Source organism: Equus przewalskii, chromosome 4 (genome assembly GCF_037783145.1).
Source record: "Equus przewalskii isolate Varuska chromosome 4, EquPr2, whole genome shotgun sequence".
Lineage (NCBI taxonomy): Eukaryota > Metazoa > Chordata > Mammalia > Perissodactyla > Equidae > Equus > Equus przewalskii.
In genome coordinates this window covers 40,519,127-40,538,443 of record NC_091834.1, presented here as the reverse complement: position 1 = coordinate 40,538,443, position 19,317 = coordinate 40,519,127, and the positions used below count along the sequence as shown (strand labels likewise).

General features: G+C 39.3%; 1 long non-coding RNA gene and 1 pseudogene across 1 annotated transcript; one reads left to right on the top strand and one right to left on the bottom strand.

The window, feature by feature from the left end:
• Positions 1–4,805: 4,805 nt before the first annotated feature.
• On the top strand, positions 4,806–5,021 carry LOC103555346 (dolichyl-diphosphooligosaccharide--protein glycosyltransferase subunit TMEM258 pseudogene; annotated as a pseudogene).
• A 2,418-nt stretch (positions 5,022–7,439) lies between these two features.
• Positions 7,440–17,933, bottom strand: LOC139082793 (uncharacterized). Its single transcript, XR_011539038.1, has 3 exons — positions 17,766–17,933; positions 10,977–11,036; positions 7,440–8,103 (listed from the first exon to the last, which is right to left on the bottom strand). It is a non-coding gene; the product is annotated as an uncharacterized lncRNA (long non-coding RNA).
• Between the last annotated feature and the right edge of the window lie 1,384 nt (positions 17,934–19,317).

Sequence of the window (19,317 nt, the reverse complement as noted above, 5' to 3'; positions counted from 1 at the left end):
TGTTACAGCACAGAAGGCCCACAGCCTGGGGACAGTCCATCAGAGCAGAGGACCACCCCTCTCCCTATAGTACCTTCTCCTCCCACCCCAGCCCCTTCCTGGCTAGCATCACAGTTAGCAAAAGAGGACCATGGATTTTCGTAAAGAAGGTTGTCAAGTCCTTTGGGTTTAAACAGTCTTCCTGAATATTTTCTCACGACAACAGCCATTTCCGTAGCCTCTGTTCCATTTCCACTCCTACTGGGTTTACTACAAGTCAGTTCTGACAATAACTACCCAGAACTAAAAACCAGAGGTTTAGGGGCAAGGTTCTCCATAAGCCCCCTCTCACCTCAGAGGCCAACTGCAAGTTCTACATGTCTCCAGGCAACTCACACTTCTGACTTGACTACCCATTTGAGGGTTCCCATGTTTCCTCTCAGTTTTGACAATTTCCAAGAACAACTCTCAGAATTCAGGAAGGCGCTATATTTACAATTATAGTTTTATTACAAAGGATCCACATAGGGCAAATTCTAGAAGAGTCCTGGATGCAGAATTTCCATGCCCTCTCCCCATGCAGTCAGGATGTGTCACCCTCCTGGCACATCCATGTGTTCCCCAACCAGGAAACTCCACCAAGCCTCGGTGTCCAGTTTTTATTGGGGCTTTCATTAGTTTTCATTATGTAGGCATGATTGATTAAATCATTGGCCATGGGATTGAAACTCAATCTCTAGCCCTACTCCCCTCTCTGGGCTGGCCCAAAATTCAAACTCTCTAATCACATGTTTGGTCTTTCTGGTGATCAGCCTCCATCCTGAAGCTATCTGGAGGTCCAACATGAGTCACTTGATTAGCATAACAAAGGCATTCCTATCACTTAGAAAATCCCAAGGGGTTTTGAAGCTCTTCGCCAAGAACTAAAGACAAAGAGCAGATATATTATTTATTTTACCACGGCCCCCATTATCACATATATGATAATACTCCTTGAATTTATATCATCTTTGATCCCTAGACTTGAATATCCAGCTTCCTATTTGACATCTCCATTTGGCTGTCTCACAGGCCCTTCAAATTCAGTACAGATCAAATTAAATGGATTTTCCTCTAACACAATGTATCCATCAGGGTTCAACCAGAGAAACAGAACCACTAGATGCAACAGGTAATAAGATATTTACCATAGTGACTGCAATTGATGCAGGTATGGGAACTGGTTAAACCATCTACGTGAGGCTGTGGTCTTTGCACTTGGTGCTGGAGCCTTAAGTTAGCAGGGAAGGAAAGATGGATGTGAAGGAGGGTAGAGCCAGGAAAACTGAAACACGTGAAGATGAGCTGGAAGTCACATTGGTCTCTCACTGCTTCCAAGACTCCAACTTGCATGATGCGTCCTTCAACAGAAGGTGGCGCCCTTCATTATGGAGCTATACATGCATCTCATCCAGGAGTCAGAGAAGCTAAAGGAAGATTCAGCAGGAGCTAGAAGAGCTGCAAGCCTGGCTGCTGCCCCCACACTAACAAGGTGCACCTGTAGATAAATGACAACACTGATGAGCTGAAATGACCTCTGATGTTCCCACACCAATCTTCTGGCGTACAAATATGGCTGCTGTTTCACTTGTGCTTTCCAAGTCTTATGCAAAACAGCTGTTGTTGCCTCTGCTAATTTGGAATTATTCAGGGAAGGGGAGTCTGAGAAATGTAGTTCCAACTTAGCTAAATTGATATAATACCAATCAACAGTGCACAAACCCAAGAAAAATTATTCCTCCTAACATTCTCCCATATCTCACTGAATGGACCCCTCCTCTACCCAGACCTTTAAGTCATAAATATTGAGGAGACATCCTCAGCTCCTCCTTCTCCCACATAGTCTTTTCAATTATACCTCCTAATTTTTGACTCCCTTGCTTCCCACTACTCCTATCAAGTCGAAGCCACTATCAGGGTTTAATTTCCTCAATAACCCCTTGGCTGGATTCTCCACACTGTAGGGGAGGAGAAATACTCCTCTAGGTTCTTCTGGCTGGTCTAAGAATTATATTGACATGAGACAGAATAACGGGAGAAAGTCAAACAAATTTAATAGCATGTATATATGGGAGAAACCCAGGAAAACTGAGTAACTTACCAAAATGGCTGAAGCCACCACCTTAAATACCGTATTTAGTTAAAGACAAAGGAGAATATTGGGGATAATGGTTTGGGACTTCCATGGGGAGGAAAGCAATTCACATGGAGATGTAAAAGCAAATGTTTGGTAAACTAATGTTTGCTGGGCCATCTATAATCAATGAGAGGGAACTGATAAAATGGGCTTTGCTAGGTGCCTTCCTGTCTACCACACCTAGAGTTATTTATGGCAACAGCTCCTCTCTGGGACAGGCCTTTCATCCTAAACTCTTTTAGGCAGTTAGGGGGAAGGTCAAAGTTTGTTTCTGAGTCTTTTGTTCTTAAAAATAATCAAGCCAGAGAGACACATTTTGGGGTGGCAAATTCTGATCCCCCACAATACCAAAGGCAAAAATATAGTCTAAAATCATTTCCAAAGTGTGTAAGGCTCTTCACAATCTGCCTGTTGCTTACCTTACTGCCTCTCCTACACCTGGCCACACTGGGCAGATTTCAATTCCTCACATGTTCCATGATCTCTCTGCCCTCAGGGCCTTGGCACCTGCTTTGCCCTCTAATGGATCATTCTTCTCCTCACTCCTGGCCTAGCTAAAAGCTCCAACTCCTCTCTGACAGTGATAAAAGAGATGAAATTATGAAGCATTTGCCAGTGAAAAGACCAAAAGCTTCCCTTCTTCTTGTTCAAGGGAGAAAACACTTGTCAACATACAATTCACATGCGTATCTTCTAAGTGGGGGACTGTCTCTTACTGGATCAATCTTGGGCCCTGCCTTTCTTGTGGCAGCTGGGGTAATGAGTCAGCTGACAATGGGAGAAAAAAGGCCAAAGACAATAAATTACTCTACCTTAAAAAGCCTAAACTGGAGAAGATAGAGAGGAAGAGTCAGGAAAATAAGGGAGCTAAGTTTGGGGAATAATTTTTTGGGTCCTTTACATGTAGAGTGTAAAGGGAGAAAAGAAAAGAACAAAAAAGAGGCTTTTAAGAAATGTTGCTTTCTAAGTGACATTACAACTGTTACCACACAAAATTGGGATTCTCTTGCCTGATGCACATAAACAGCCACTTGATTATGGCATCACTTTTGGGGAGAAATCGCTTTATTCTGTGAGATCAATCTGCAGGGAGACGGAGCATGTGTCCTCAGATCTGTCTCCCAGATTCAGGATTTAGGGTGAAATTTAAGAGGTTAGGGAGAACAGGCTGGTGCACAGAAAGGCTGGTGGGACAGGTTTTGATTGGTGGGTTTCAAGCATTTATGGTAAAGTTTTAAACATATATGACAATGTTCTGAACATTTATGATGAGGTTCTAAACTTTCGTGATAAGGTTCTAAATGTTTATGATGAGGTAGAGAAAGAATTTTAAGACCAGATCTTCCTGAATAAGGGACCCCTCACTTCAGATTAAAGTCCAACTTTTAAGTTCCAGTCATGTCCCAGTCCTTGGGAGGAGAATCTTTGGTTCTGTGGTTGTTTCAGGTCAAGATTTCTTCTGCACATGCTCTGCTGTGTGTCTTCGCTAATTTTCTGAAAGGCAATTCTTAATCACTCTGATGATAAGAAATAGGGTCAGTTGAACTGGTCCTGGAGAGCTGTGGTTATGCAAAGAAGTGGTTAAGAATCAGAATATTTGGATTTAAGTCCAATTTCTGTTACTTACTAGCTGTGTGACCTTAGGCAGTTACTTAATCTCCCTGTGGTTCAGCGTCCTTATTCATAAAACAGGGGCATTCATAGTTTCTACCCCATAAGAATGCTATGCCTCACACATCGTACCTGCCTTGGTACTCATACCATGTTCTGTAGGAAATCCTTCTTTGGCATTTTGTCAAGAAACTGCACTAAAATTTTAATTTTCAATGATTTTTGGAAGCCAGAGTGATATTTCTGGAAATGTGTCACCACAACAAGACGGTGTCATGATGTGAGCCTTCTAATTGTATCTCAAAGATGACCTTGGCCAAGTCCCTCCATTACAGAATCTCACCCCCTCCCCCCCAATGTCTTGGCAACACTCATCTCATGTGACAGTTCTTTGATGTCTGATCCCCAGTGGGACATAAACTCCAAAAGGGCATGAACCATGTATCTCTTACTCATCCCTGTATCCCCAGCAGGTAGCAGAGTGCCTAGAAGCTAGTAGGTGCTCAATATACATTCTTTGAATGGATAAATGAATGAATGAATGAATGAACAAATCAATCCATGCCTAAAGCCAGGACAGGAAATACGAAGCACTGTGCCTCTAACTCTTCACAGTTAATACATGCCTGTCCATTGACTCCAGAGGAGGATCTGACACATGTCATGCCACCTCTTGGCATTGTATTGAAGGCAATCCCAGAACTAGGTTTGGGTGACATGAGAAGCCCATCAGCAATGCCATACACTGAGTTTGCGGCTATTTCCTTAACCCTTCCAGAATTGGCCAACATGTGACAATTGGGCAAGTATCAATACACGTAAGATTTAGTAATGAGTAAAAGACCTTTTGCTTTGAAAATTTTCTTTAGATATTATCTTTCCATGTCATTATGATATAATATAGAAGTTAGAAAAGAATCAAGATAATTATATCATCGCTAAAAACCAAACCCAGAAAAGAATAACAAAAAATTCATGATAATTATAAATCAAATATAAAAAATTTTAAAGATTGGTAGATTACCCTGAGCCCAGCAAAATGGAGCTCAAGGCCATGAGCGGGTATTCCAGCACAGCGAAACTGGCTGTCTTCCCCCATCTGACTGTGGTGTGCTTGGCCATTGGCATGTTTTTCACTGCCTGGTTCTTCGTTTATGAAGACACCTCCACCAAAGACACTCGGGCTACCTACAAAGAGCTCCCACTGTGCATGGACTTTGGAGCCCTCTTCTTGCTGCTCTGGGTTGGCATCTAGGTACGAGCTCCCAAGGGTTCCAATCAGGTGACTTCACTGAGTCCCTGCTTTTGTAAATTAATTTTTTATTATTGCTGGAAGTATCCCACCTGCTGCTCACAATAAATGCAGATGTGTGACAAAAAAAAGACAAAGATCCTATGACTTGATTATGACAGGAACTGTGTGAAGACAATGACTAAAAATGAGTGCTCTGGTAAACTGAAGATATGAAACTTAAATGAAATATTGCTGATTATCTCTAATTTGCAAGGCACCATTCCACAGTTACTGAACTGAGGGATATTATCATTGACTGGCAGGCACTCTAGTCAGTACAAAACCCAGAAATGATGAATTTGATGTGATTGTAACTGACAATGTAAGTGTAACATACTCTTAATTAATTATATCACTGGACTTTAGCCTTTGGATATTGTCACAGAAATTTTATGAAGCCATTTTATCCTCAGTGACTCCTGCATATGCTGATTTTTTTAAACCAAGGAAGATCGGCTGTAATCGTCTCCTCCTCTAGCTGTTCTACCCTGAGATCCCCTGTCTCATCAATATTTCTCCAGATTGTGAAACTTACACTTAATAAACTTGCTCAACACAGATTCAGAACTACTGAAATTTTTGTTTTTCTCTAATTTGCCCCCAAAGCAACCAAAATTATCAGCCATGACGGGTTAGTCACAGCTAAATTGTGTTTTGGATGTTACTGCACAGTCTTTCAAAACAAAATTTCTAAGAACCATTCATGAGGAATCTTGATTGACAGGCTAGGAGATACACATTGGCAAACTGTAAATATTTATTCAATTATACTAAGAGACTAAAATCTGGCCTATCTTTGTTAATATTGTTAATCAATTTTAAGGTTTACATTGTTTGCATGGGCTTGCAGATTCCTTGGGAAGTGGTAATAACTCACCAATTCACCCAACTACTTACTGAGCACTTCTCAAGGCAGCCCGTTCCCTCCAGAGAGGAGGAAATCACCTTCCCCTCTCCCCGCTTACCATTCCTGCCCTCTGGCAGTTCACTCGGTCCTGCAACCCGCTCTACTCTAGGGAAGGCTCCAAAAGGAGAGGAAATCACTCTCCTGAACCTCCCCTTCAGAATTTTCAGGGCAGCACATGGCTTGAACACTGGAGCAAAGAAGGCTATGTTCTGCGCTATCGCAGCGTGAGCTTCACAGAAGGAAGGGGAACTCTGTGATCCTCTCAGGGTGCACATGGGCTTCATGGGGCATTGCCCCTGGACTCAGCTCTGGCGGCCCAGGCCTCCTGTGCTAACAATAGAAGTTAGCATTTGGGGCTCTCTCTGTATGCCAGGCAATTCACATACTTTACGACATTTAATAGTGCCAACAACACTATGAGGGAGGTACTGGTATTATGTCTACTGTATAGATGTATAAACTGTGTCATAGAGAGTCTAAGCAGTTTGCCCAAGATGTTGCAAGAATCAGACTCAGAGCCATGTCTCTTAAATTCCCAAGTCTCTGCTTTTGATCACGATACCGTATTGAGGTCCCGTTTAATACTAAAAATAAAAACAAAAATAAATCCATACATGCTAAGTCATTGGTTCCTTCAATATGACAAGAATGGCAAGCAGTAGGATATTTGAGTACATGAGGAAGCCATTTGGTGTAAACTTTATTCAGCCTGACTTTGTTTTTCCAAAAGGGCCTGACATGACCTTTGAGCTTGCATTTTATATCTATTTTAAGCATTTGTTATGTCTCACAGACAAGAACAAATGGCCTTAAGATAAAGGTGCAACTGTGGGCATCTCCTTAAGGATAAGCATCTCTCCCTAGGCTAGGAACTGATTGCTGCGCTCACCTGTGACCACGCAGCTCAAGACAACAGACCTGCCACTCTGCTCTGTCTACTGAGACAGCAGACCACTGCCTGCTGTGTCCATCAATTGCTGTGCCCAACAGAACAGTCCTGTGACTACTGTAAAAGGGACATTTCAATCATATGGGAAACACGCTCTTTGAGGGTACACAACCACTGTATACACCCCACTGTTTTAGTGCCCTTCCTTCCTCAGGGAAGGAAGGCCCCGGGCTATATGGTTCTCACGTTTTGGCTCAGAATAAGCTCACCCCAATTCTCATTTATAGATTGGTTATGGATTATTTGCATTGACAAATGTGTTTTGAGCACATGCTCTGTGCCACTGTGTAAGGCCAGCATCTCCCCTGCATACTGGATCCCACCTCCTCTCACCACTCAAGGATGTCACTCCTGCAACCCTCTCCTCTCTCTGCATCATCAGCTTTTCCATCTCTGTTAGACTGTTCCCATCAATACGCAAGTATGCTGTTATTTCTTCCATCTTAAAACAGTTATTTCTTGACCCCACATCCCCCTCCACCTACCACGCCATTTCTCTCTTACCCTTTAGGGAAAAACTCACCAAATAAATCATGTATTCTCACTGGCATTCAGTAACCCAAGTGGCTTTGTATTCCTTCTATATTGTCCACCAGAATCTGAGGTTTAAAATTATGGAGACGTCTTCAGCACCTTTTCCCTGGGCCATTTCTGTGAGCAGATTGAGTATTCAATTGTAGTTTTCATTTCAAATGTGGCTGGGTTTTTTGACATTAAGTTGGAATTTAGCAGTTAAGAGGCCTAAATTCAGCCTTGGAAGGGACAGTAAATTCTGTTGTTTCCTTGGCCACTCTTGCCATTTTGCCAGCATTGCAGGATGCCAGAGTTGGGAGTATGGAGAATCAGTGGAAACCCATTGCCACAACTGAAAGAAAGGAAGTTCCCTCCTAGTGATGTCTGAGAAGTGTTCTTTTCCTACAGAGTCTATTTGATGCAATATTTTGCTATAAAGTTTATATATAAAGGATTTTCTGTAAATGAAATTATGTTTTAAGCATAGTTCAGGACCTTGCTCTGTAAAAAGACAGGTGAGACAGAATGAGCAAAAAGAACATAGAGGCGCAAAAGAGCATTATGTGAATTATTGTGGATCCTTTTGTAATCCAGAGAATGCTTTTGTAATGAAAGCATTTATCTTGTGTGCAGCTCCGAATGTTTGTGTATCACCTCTTCTTTACCAAGCACACCTGTGAAGGAAGGACAGCATTATTTGTTACTCTGTATTTTGTAGACGTTCTTTTTGTATTGCATGATTCATTTGAAATTCTATAATGAGCATATATTTGGGAGTTTCTCTCTTTCAAATGAATTTTAAAAGCAGTTTTAAATGACCCTCGTGAAATATAGTACTCAGAAAGCAACGTCATGTGGTAATTCTGATATGGTTATTTGCATAAACTTGTGTCCCAGTGGTTTACTCAGTGTTCTCAGAAAGGAGGTTGGGGACTATGGACTGAGAACAAACTCTCTAAAAGAAACTCTGGTATAAGGTTTTTACACAAATGTAAACTGTTGTAGGAAGGAAGAGTGGGAATGAAAGAAGGAAGAGAGGGAGAATGGAGGGGGATAGGAGGAGAGAGAGAGGAGGGTAAAAAAATGGAAAGGAAGGAAAACAAGCTGTTTCCTAGAATAACTAACGTGTCATCAATGAGTTCAGGAATGCCCTTATCTGTACAAGAGGTAAATCTGGGACCAAACTGCTAAATCATAAGTAGCTACTTTTTCAATGATTAACAAAATTTTAAAAATAAGTAACTACTTTTTCAACAATTAAAAAAGTGTTAAATAATATTCTTAATTTTGGATATGAAGAAACTGTATTTGGCTAATCATATATAGATTTTTAAATCCTTGCAAAATAGACTGATAAGATGCATTTTCAAATTTCCTACAAATCAACAGGAAAAAACAATCCAATTAAAAATAGGAAAAAATTTAAACTGCAAATTAAAATCACTGTTAAATACCAAAATACAGAATGAAAAAGAATGAGAATACTGCTATGCAGCAACTAGCACTGCCGTATAGGGCTGGTGGGAGTTAACTTGGTATAACCATTTTGAAAATTATTTTGCATTGTCTACTGAAGCTGAACATATGCATATCCTGTGGCCCAGCTATTCCAATCCTCTATATATAACCAACAAAATGCATATTTATAGGCACCAAAAGACATGTACAGGAATGTTCATAGAAGCATAATTCATAGCAGCCAAAAGCCAGAAACAACCCAGATGTGTATCAGCAGTAGAATACATAAATAAATCATGGTATATTTATAAATAAATCATGGCATATATTAAGCAATGGGATATTAAGCAACAGGAATAAATGAATTACTGCCACATAAAACAGCATGGATGAACCTCAGAAACAAAAGGCTGAGCAACAGAAGCCCAGACAAAAAAGAGTAAATATGTATGATTTCATTTATATGAAGTTCAAAAACATAAAAACTACTCTATAGTGAGAAAAGTCAGGATGCTGGTGATCTTCAGGGAGGATAGTGTAAATGAATGAGAAAGGGTGTAAGGGAGTTTTTGGGTGCTGGTGATTATCCATTTTTTGATCTGGGTGCTAGTGAATGGGTCTGTTCCTGTTGCAGAAGTTCACGCAGCTGTGCATGTATGACCTGAGCAGTTTTCTATACATGTATTTCAACTAAAAATTTAATTAAACAATGAATCGCATTGGTGAGATAGACAACTGCATGTGGTTTCTTCACTGTTGAAATATATCTTCCATACTGGACATAGGCAAGGTCTGTCTCTGCCCCTTCCTGGGTGCCCCTCCCCATGGGAGGACCATCCTCCCTGCCCCTTTGGATGGCAGGTTTGGCCATGCTCAGAATTCAAAATGCCCTTATGGCATGTCCTTTATGAAAGAAGACCCCACTAGACAGCCTCTGTTTAAATCCCACCCCTACCACTTTGGACTTGTGTGACTTCAGACAAAGGATGTAACCTAAGGCCTCAGTTTCCTCATCTGTAAAGCAGGATTAATACTGCAAAGTCTTGTTTTGAAAATTATGTGACTGAATTCAGGTCAGCACATAGGGCAACCCCTGGCTCATAGTAAACCCTCAATAAACACAAGTTAGTGTTATTATTGGAGCAGGTGGCAGGGTCTAGGTTCCACAGGGCTCCTGCGGCCTCAGAAAGAATCTGGTTTTATTCAGAGTATATGGCAAGAACTGCAGGAATAAGCCCATAGCGAGAGGCCTACACAAGGAAGAAAACAAAGATAGTGACCGTTAACTGTGCCTCCCCTGTGCTTAGGACTCAGGAAATAGGGAGGCTTTTGGGTGATTTGATAGGAAGAGCTTTGACAGACCTTCGCTGATGCAGTCTATTGGCACCAGACCCCATGCTAAAGTCAGGATAATACGCAGCTTTGGCCCCATCTGGGATGCTGCCAATTTTCTGGCTTCCTGAAAAGCTCCCCCATCCTCATCCTTTTGTCTCAAATTTGACTGCTATATTTTCAGTCTTGTGCCTTAGTGAAAAAAAAAAAATCCCCTAGAAGAGGTGACTGTATCGAGAGCAAGAAAGCGGCAAGGAGAGGCACTAGATGCCAAGAATGGAGAGAGGGTCATTGAGAAGAAAAGTAGAAAGATGTTAAGATAATCTAAAACTCTCACACATGCAAATCTTGCCTTTCAAAGAAGTTACTGGCATAGTCCACAGTATAGCATAATGCTGAGAACTCAAAATGTGCTTAATAAATCCTTGTGAACAAAATCTCCACACAGATCTAATAATTCTCAAATATGTAAATGTAGATTTTTCAGGACTCAAAACGGGAGACTGTGAATTTAGGACTAACCCAGATTGGAAAAGCATAAATCTATTTCAGGCTCAGGTTAACAAAACAATATTGCCCTTTTTTGCCACAAGTAAAATATCTTGTTTTTCAAACAGCATTTGTAACTTCAATGCAGTAATATCTGAAATTTTTGAAAACCATACTTACAGGGAACACTCTACATTTTGAGTCTGGGCCAACCTCTGAGTTAGATGTAGTACCTCATTTTCTATAATAAGTAAGTAGTGGTACTCACGAGAGCCCATTGTTAAATCTTCAGGAAATTTGTGAGCCAGTTCTGTCGGTAACTTGAAATCTGCAATGATGAGAGAATTTACACCTTGGAAATTGGCACATATCACAAATCAGCCTCCCCTCCAGAGAGCCAGTTGTTATGCATTTACCAGCTCACCATTGCACTGATTATTATGCTCATCTTATAAATAAGGAAACTTGGGCTCAGACAGGTTATGTGTCCTCTCCAAAGTTACCCATTTATTACTGCAGTCAGGTTTCTGAGCTGGGTCTCCAACTTCAAAACCCATGCTTTATCCCTGAAGTCTAGATTTATAATTTGAGATCATCACTAATGATCCACTTCATTAGGGATATAATTTGAGTTTAATTGAAAAGCCTAACTTGAAATTTAAACAATCATTTTCTTAATTTGTTATGTTACTACTTGATTATTAAAAAATTATAAGGACCCTTCAAATGGCACAGCTGAGGGAAACTTACTTAATTATGTTTTCATTAATTTTGCTAAGACAGTCCGATGCCAATGACTGCATAATTTGGTCCCAGAAGCAAAATCACTTGGAGTGCAGGTCTTGCTCAGAAAAAGATGGCTCCCATCTAATGAAAACAAAGCAGTTCCCTGGTAATAATCCTATTGATTTACTCAACATCAGGAGACCAGCAACCTCAGAGTAGTGATTTGTTACCAAGAGAGACAACTGTGGAAGGCAAAGCTGTGAAATCAGTGACACCAAATCCTGCTGTTCAGGAAATGAAGTGAAATCCTAGGACAGTGATTTCTTAACCCTGGCTGCATATTACATTTAAAAATGTCTGGGACTCCCCCCAGACGAATGTAATCAATCAGAATCTCTGGAGATGGGACCCGGGCATTGGTATTTCTTACCAAGCACTCAGGTGATAATTCATCCAAGACCAAATCCCATCAAAAGACTTGTTTTCTTCCTCTTTCACATTGTCACACAATACTGTTGTGTCAATGGTTGGATCTCCCTCCCTATCAATATAGACTATCCTGCTAGTCCCATCTTCTAACTGCACATTCTATGCTCTGGCACCCCCTGCCAGCACACTACACTTCTTCCAAAGAGCTCAGAACTGGACAAAAGAGTACCTTGTCTACCTTGCTTCCATCTCTAGAATAAGCAGATTGCAATTCATACATGATTAAAATCTCATTTATTCTCACTCAGTTAAGATGAATTACTTGCCTTTATACTCCATATTCACTCATTCATTCTTTTCTTCATTCTGTCCAGCATTGAAAGAATATATCTTTTGAGTCTAGTTTCTTGTCCCATTTCTCTCTCTGCCTCTGTTCTTTAGAAGCTGTGTGACAATAGACAAATGCTTGATTTTCCAAGCCTATGTCCTTTCCTACAATATGTGAATACCAATGCCTAACTTGTACTAGATTTATGAAAACTAAGGGAAATGTTATATACAAAGTACCTACCATGGTGTCTGGTACATGGCATATACTCATTAAATGATAATGTCATCAACTGATTCTTTAAACAAATGTTTTTGAGCTCTACATAGCATTATATGATGAACTATCAAAAAGTAGGAAGATGAATAAGTTAAGGACCTGTCCTCTAAAAGTCTGGACGACTAGATGAACTCACAAATTTCAAGAAGATAGGAAGTACACACTTCCATAAAAGAGACATAGAGACAAGGAGAGAAATTATGGCTTTTAATAGAGAATGGGATGGAGAAGAAGCCAATTTCACTTAATGCTCTGAGTCTGCAGATGATGAGCGCCAGGACTAAGGTTATTCAGGTAAAATAGACCTCCCACTTCAAATCTTATCTTTCTGTGCTGCCTAGAAATGTTACCTGGAAGCCAAGAGTTATATCGAACAAATATTTATTGAACATTCACCTTTCTGATCTTCTCAGTGCATCCTACCATGGCCTCTGTGCCTTGGTCAGGACTGTCTCTCCTCATTGTGCCTTCTTGTAGGGCCCATTCCCACCTGCAGGCCCTGGCTCGTGACATGTTCTTTCATGTGAAAGATTCATCTCTCCTTTCCAGACATAAAAACCCAAGTCATGGTTTAAGACCCACCTCACCTCTTCCTTCAGGTCTTCCCTGACAGAAATTTGGCCTAAAATAGCCTTTCAAGTACTTGATTAGAAGCTCCACTTGTCATGTTCCTCAAAATGAATTACCTGGAGCGTTTTCAAAAATGCTGTTCCCAGGCCTTAAACCAAATCTACTGAATCTGAATCTCTGGCAGTAGAGGCCCCAAAATCTGCATTTTATATGCATGGTAGATGATTTATACATTATACACATTAATGTTTAAGAGCCATCTCCCAGTCTATTTTATTTCATTTGTTTATGTTGTTACCTCAACAAGGATGCAAATTGTTGATTCACAAAAGAGTAAATCTTTTGTAGCCTTCAGCCTCACAATAGTTTATTTCCACAACCAACACCTACCACTGTGCTAAGTGTAGAGCAATAGAAGGAAACGGGCACACTAACCTTGTGTGTGTGCTCTTATGCATTAGGTTGCCCATAGGCAATTGAAGGAACCTGGGGACCTTACTTGGGGACCATTGCTGAGCGCGGAATTTCTCCAGTTTTTGAAAGAAAGGGTTTACGGGATGAAAGTGTCATCCTATTTGTCAAATGTAATTATTGTAAATAAGATTTTAGAATTATGGTGGCATTCTCCTTTGCTTTTAATAATTTGCTGAGATTAATTTCTGAAAGAAATGGAGGTAAGATTTGTTTAAACATTGATCTTGTTTATTGTTTTTGATCTTGTCATTTCTCAGAACTTTTATCATTCAGGCTTATTGCTACCTTAGCATTTGACCTCAAGCTGCCTTAGCCTGTGTGGGTTTTTTTTCCTGAGGAAGGAGTTTCTATAAACAATTTTCTAATGTACCTATTTCTCCTGTAGAAACAGATAATTATAAGCTTACTATTGTTTAACTCAGCCTTGGCTAGAAAATATAATTGCTGTACAAGAAACTTTAATGGGAAAAAGAATGAGAAACTTGACATAAGGCTTTGAGAAGACCCATCAGGCAGTAATTGCATCTTGTTGGATAAGGAAAAGCTTAGAAAGATGTACATACCAATTGCCATAGACATTAAGTAAAATTTGAGTTTCTGTCTTAGACTGTTTTCTTGGAAAGACAAAATGCTTCTCTGCAATATGAAAAGTTTTGTTTTAATATTTCCAAAGGCTGTCAACTTGTAACCTTGAGCCTAAGGACATTTATCATCAGTAACATTGATTAAAATATTATTGTAAAAATTGTATGTCCACTTACAATTAACTTTGTCAATTAACTTTGCCCCAGCTTTGTCAAGATTACTCATTAACTAAGACATTAGAGATCTAGCTCTAATTAGCTCAACCATACTAAAAAGAGGTGTAGATTCCCTTAAACTCAGAAACATACATAGCTAAGGTATTCCTCTTTCTACAAATAAAAAAAATTTCTTTAAAACCCAGAGCAGAAACTCAATTTTACATTTCAAATTCCTGGCTAGAAGAAATATGTTTCTATAAAATTCCAACTAGCATAGGCAGAACGTTTAGAAAAACAAAAATAAATTCAGCATAGACTTCTGTTTCTGGCAACAAGGTAGACTAGAGATCACTATGCAGTCTGGCTCCAAAATGTCCAAAGATGCAAGGAAAAAAAATGGATACAATATTCTTTTAAATCAATGGAAGAACTGAGAAGACAGTAAAAAATAAATAAATAAATAAAAAGAAAAAAATCTCTCAGAGGAACCAAGAAGGAAGGACGCCATGTCGATCTCTAGGAATATAGAGCCTAAGAGGAGCCAAGGGGGTGATACCGGGGTCTAAACCTTGAACCCATGTTGGTAGAGTGTCAGAAGAAAGACCACACCACAAAAGGCTAGGAATCAGGACAGACTATAAATTGAGGGAAATGCTCGGCAGGGGCAGAAAGCAAGGACAAGAAAATTTATAATCTGGAGGAAGATACTCATCGCACATACGGTTGACACAGTGTTAGGATCAGGATCACACAAATAACTCCTAAAAAGAAAAAGGCAAATGACTCCACAGTGCAATGGACAAAAGACATGAACAGGCAGCTCACAGATGAGAAAACACACTGCCAATAAATACAAGAAAATATTCTCAATCTTCTTTAGAATTAGAGAAGTGTGATTTGGGGAGTACTTCACTTAAACAAGGAGAATGTTGATAAATGCATGAAGGCTAAAAGTCCCATGGTGCTTCCACCACTGTATGTCCCAGAACCCTGAAAAGCAGCCCTTTACCAGCCAAGCAGAAAATTGTAAGAGATTTATCTAAGAAAACTGATCACCCTGGAGGAAAGACCTAAACATATTATCAAGTCTTCTTCCAGATAGCTCAACGACATCACCCAAGAGTTAGCCTCCAGTCAACAGCCCTACCCATGTGCTCAGAGATTCCAATAAGCTATGTATCCCCTGTTCTTAATCATGAGTATACAGCCAAGGAAAATTTCCAACGTGGAAGATAGAAACCACAAATAACATATAATAATAAAATGAAAATAAAATAACTTGGAGGAAACAGAAACTATGCAGGGAACTATGCTGGTTGCAAGAAGAAAATTTCTTATCCTCAGAAGGATAAGAGAGGATTTTGAACCCATAAAATAAGAATCTGATGCAACTGGGCGGGGCTGGGGGTAGGGGATGTGAGGAACATTCAGATCAGCCTGAATCAGCTGAGAGAATGTTGAAAGACGGTTTTCTGTAGGTCATTCATGTTTCTGCACATCTTCCCAGTAAGATACTTACTGTTCTTTGTTCTAGACCATCTATTAAAGGATGTTTCCAAAGCAAAAAGCCTTGGAATATAAAGACAGTGTCTCCCCCTGGAGCAAAGGGCAGACATGCTTACTGCCTGTTAACAAAGATTCAAGTCACCTAACCTCAGGGTTCCTCTCCTATAAGACAACCTACTATATGTGCAGCTACCATCTGTTCCTCTTTGCATCTCTTGGTGGAATTAAATCTCTGGAAACCAGCTCAAAGAATTCTGATAGCTGATGGCTATTGCTGTTACTATGAGTAATATACTGTCTCTTATCTCTGACTCATGAGTCTCATGTCTTCTCCCAGCACCCATGAAAGTGCATCAGACTAACTTGCTGGGTTGCAAGTGGGATAAAAATCTCAAACGCTTCACAGTTCTCAACATGGAACTCATTTCTTCTTCTTTGATCTTCTCTTGAGAGCCAAAATTGGCCCCTACTGAGTTTAAAAGCAGGAAATGCAGAGCAGGTTTTAGATTGTTTTATTTTGTAAAACTGAGTAGCAAGTTCAAACCTAGCTGGGAAAGGAAGGGGAACTCTTGACTATATTAGATGAAGGCTCTCAAGAAGAGAGAGCCATGATTTACCATGGCCTAGTTTCAGCTTTCCTGGGAGTTTGCTAGAGCCCTTCATACAATAGTAGGTAGGCAGTCATGAGTGGTTCCTGGGAAACATAAGACTTACCATTCCTGGGGTATCTAGCTGCAGAGTGAATTGGGTAATATGAAAAAAGTATATATATCTTTCTACGCTTGATGCATTTTGCAATAGAAAAATCATTTTAAAGTTAATACATTCAAGATAAAGCCTATTGTAGTTCCATCATCTTCAGTTTTCCCTTCAGTTAACAGTCTTGCAAACTGACGGCTAAGTTGTGTCTATGACCTGATAACTGTCTTGTTCTAACATAAACACCTCAATTCCAGAAAGAAAGAGTGACGTACTTAAGAATGTGAGGAGCTGTGTGTCTCTTTTGTAGATAACAGGCTTATATTACCCTCAAATTCCAGGAAATTGTAAAACTGTAATAATGCTTTTTCACCTGGCCCCATCCCCTAGAAACTGAATAACATTTGGCAAAATTGAGTTCAATGAGATGCTCCCTATAGGAAACTATTTAAGTGGGCCTGCTGATTGACTTAAAGCTTATTTTCAAGATCTCACTCATGATGCATTAACTAAAATAACACATGCGAAAATAATATAGTTTGAATGAAAGAGAAGATGAAAATATTGTTATTGGGTAAGATGTACTGAAAAAAACTTAAGCTAAAGAGAGAGCAATGGATCTTTTTAAATTAATAACTCCACAGAAGAGAACATACCTGAGGAGAAGACAATATCAGCAGATATTCTGTACTTTTCCTTAGTGCCCTAAATTTGAGGATATAACTTTTAATTCTTCAAAATGCTTACATTTGGAGTTTGTTCCCACAAAATGTGAAAAATGATAAATCAAAGTAAGAGATAATTTCAAAGCTTTCCCTCATCTAGGCATTATCAATAATAAAGATATATTGACAGGATTTTTTAAACTTTCTCTACAGTAATATTATATAATGATATTCTTTCCTAGTACATGATAATGTATTCTAAATAGATTAAACCTTTTGGATAAATACATTATTCTGCATCTATAATCTTTTCTCACAAACATGATTCACTAATATTAAGCCATAAAATGTATTCTATAATTCCAAGGAAAAACATTTAAGGCTGATTTTTGTAATGCCATTACATTTTAATGGTTTCTTCTGTGCCAACTTCTTAATATGACTCCAAGACATTTATTTCTACCAGTTTAGTAGGAGAGAAGCTTGTTGGACTACTCCAACAAAGCACACTGGGAAAAGTCTTTCATTCATCGATTCAACACACATTGATTGATCATTTGTAGCTGTTAAGCACTGAGATAAATACCATGGGGAAACAATAATAAGTTGTAAACTGAGGCTAGCATCAAACAACTTACTGTCTAGTAGGAGAATGACGTGTCCACAAATGATGAAAACGTGGTGAGTGCCATCAGAGAAATACAGATAAAGGATGATAAGTTCTCTGAGGATAGAGACCACTTACATCCTACTTTCTGTTGGCTCTTCTGCACCAGGAAGATACCTGGGCATGTAGTAGGTGTTCCCTGAAAAATAAGCAAACAGGTAGCATTCGACCCAGGTTTGAAAGATGTAATGATATGTGCAAGAGATGATAAACCAAGCATGTTTGTAAAAATCAGAATTATATTTGTGGGTTTTATTTAACTAATTCAGTCCTTTTCCAGCTTGTGATAAATGGCACAATACAGTTCCAAACCAACCCCTCCATATTTTCCTGTCATTGCAAGTCAGGAAGTCATCAATAGGCCTAAGGGCATTGCCAGCCCAGTAGGAAACACACTGAATAATGGTCCATCCATCCAACAAGTACTGTTTTTTTCAAAGGAGTCACTTTGAAATACGCTTAGCTCAATTACGCTACTATCATTCAATACACACTTGAAATTATTCTTTGTAAATTACCTTCAGAGTCTGCATCAGTTGGTTTTAAATATCTTGATGATCCTCAGTATTCACAAAGGATTAGAAATCAGAACGGCCTCAGACCTCTCAATAAACAAAAAATGGAAACTAAGTGACAGTAGAGCAAAGCCTGCAAAATTCTGAAGGAACTGTATTACAGGACATATTTACTGTCTATATTATAGATTTCTGAATCTTTTTAATCTTTCACAAAGATTATGTAATATAATATGTTAGTATTTGAGGGGGGGAAACAAAGGTTGAGAAAAACAATGTGTCTTCCTCCAGCCCAAATCACTATTAGTGTGACAGAAAATGCCCGTTTTCTAAGTATATATCTCAGCAGTTTCTACTTCTGCCTTTGATAAAAATGCTCTCTGACTTGTCATTGCTTCTTTTTTGTTTTTTAATTTATTTTTATTGAGATATACTGGACGTACAACATCGTAAGCTTAAGATGTACAACATGTTCATTTGATATATTTGTATATTGCAGTATGATTGCTACTGTGGCGTCAGCCAACACCTTTATCATGTCACATAATTATTATTTCTCTTTTGTGGTGAGAACAATTAAGATCTAGTCTCCTGGTGACTTTGAAGTATGTAATACAGTATTGTTGACTATAATCTCTATGCTGTGTATTATATCTCCAGGACTTATTTATCTACCGGTTACATGTTTATATCCTTAACAGCATCTCCCCTGTTCCCCCACTTCCCAGCCCCTGGTAACCACCATTCCACTCTGCTTTTATGAGTTTGGCTTATTTTTTTATTTATTTACTTATTTTCAATTATTTTATTGAAGTCATATTGGTTTATAACCTAGTGTAATTTCACATATACAATATTATATATCAGTTTCTGTATAGATTGCATCATGCTCACCACCAATAGTCTAATTTTTATCTATCATCATACATATGTGCTCCTTTACCCCTTTCAGTCACTCCCTCACCCCCCTACTCCCTTCTTCTCTGGTAACCACTAATCTGTTCTCTT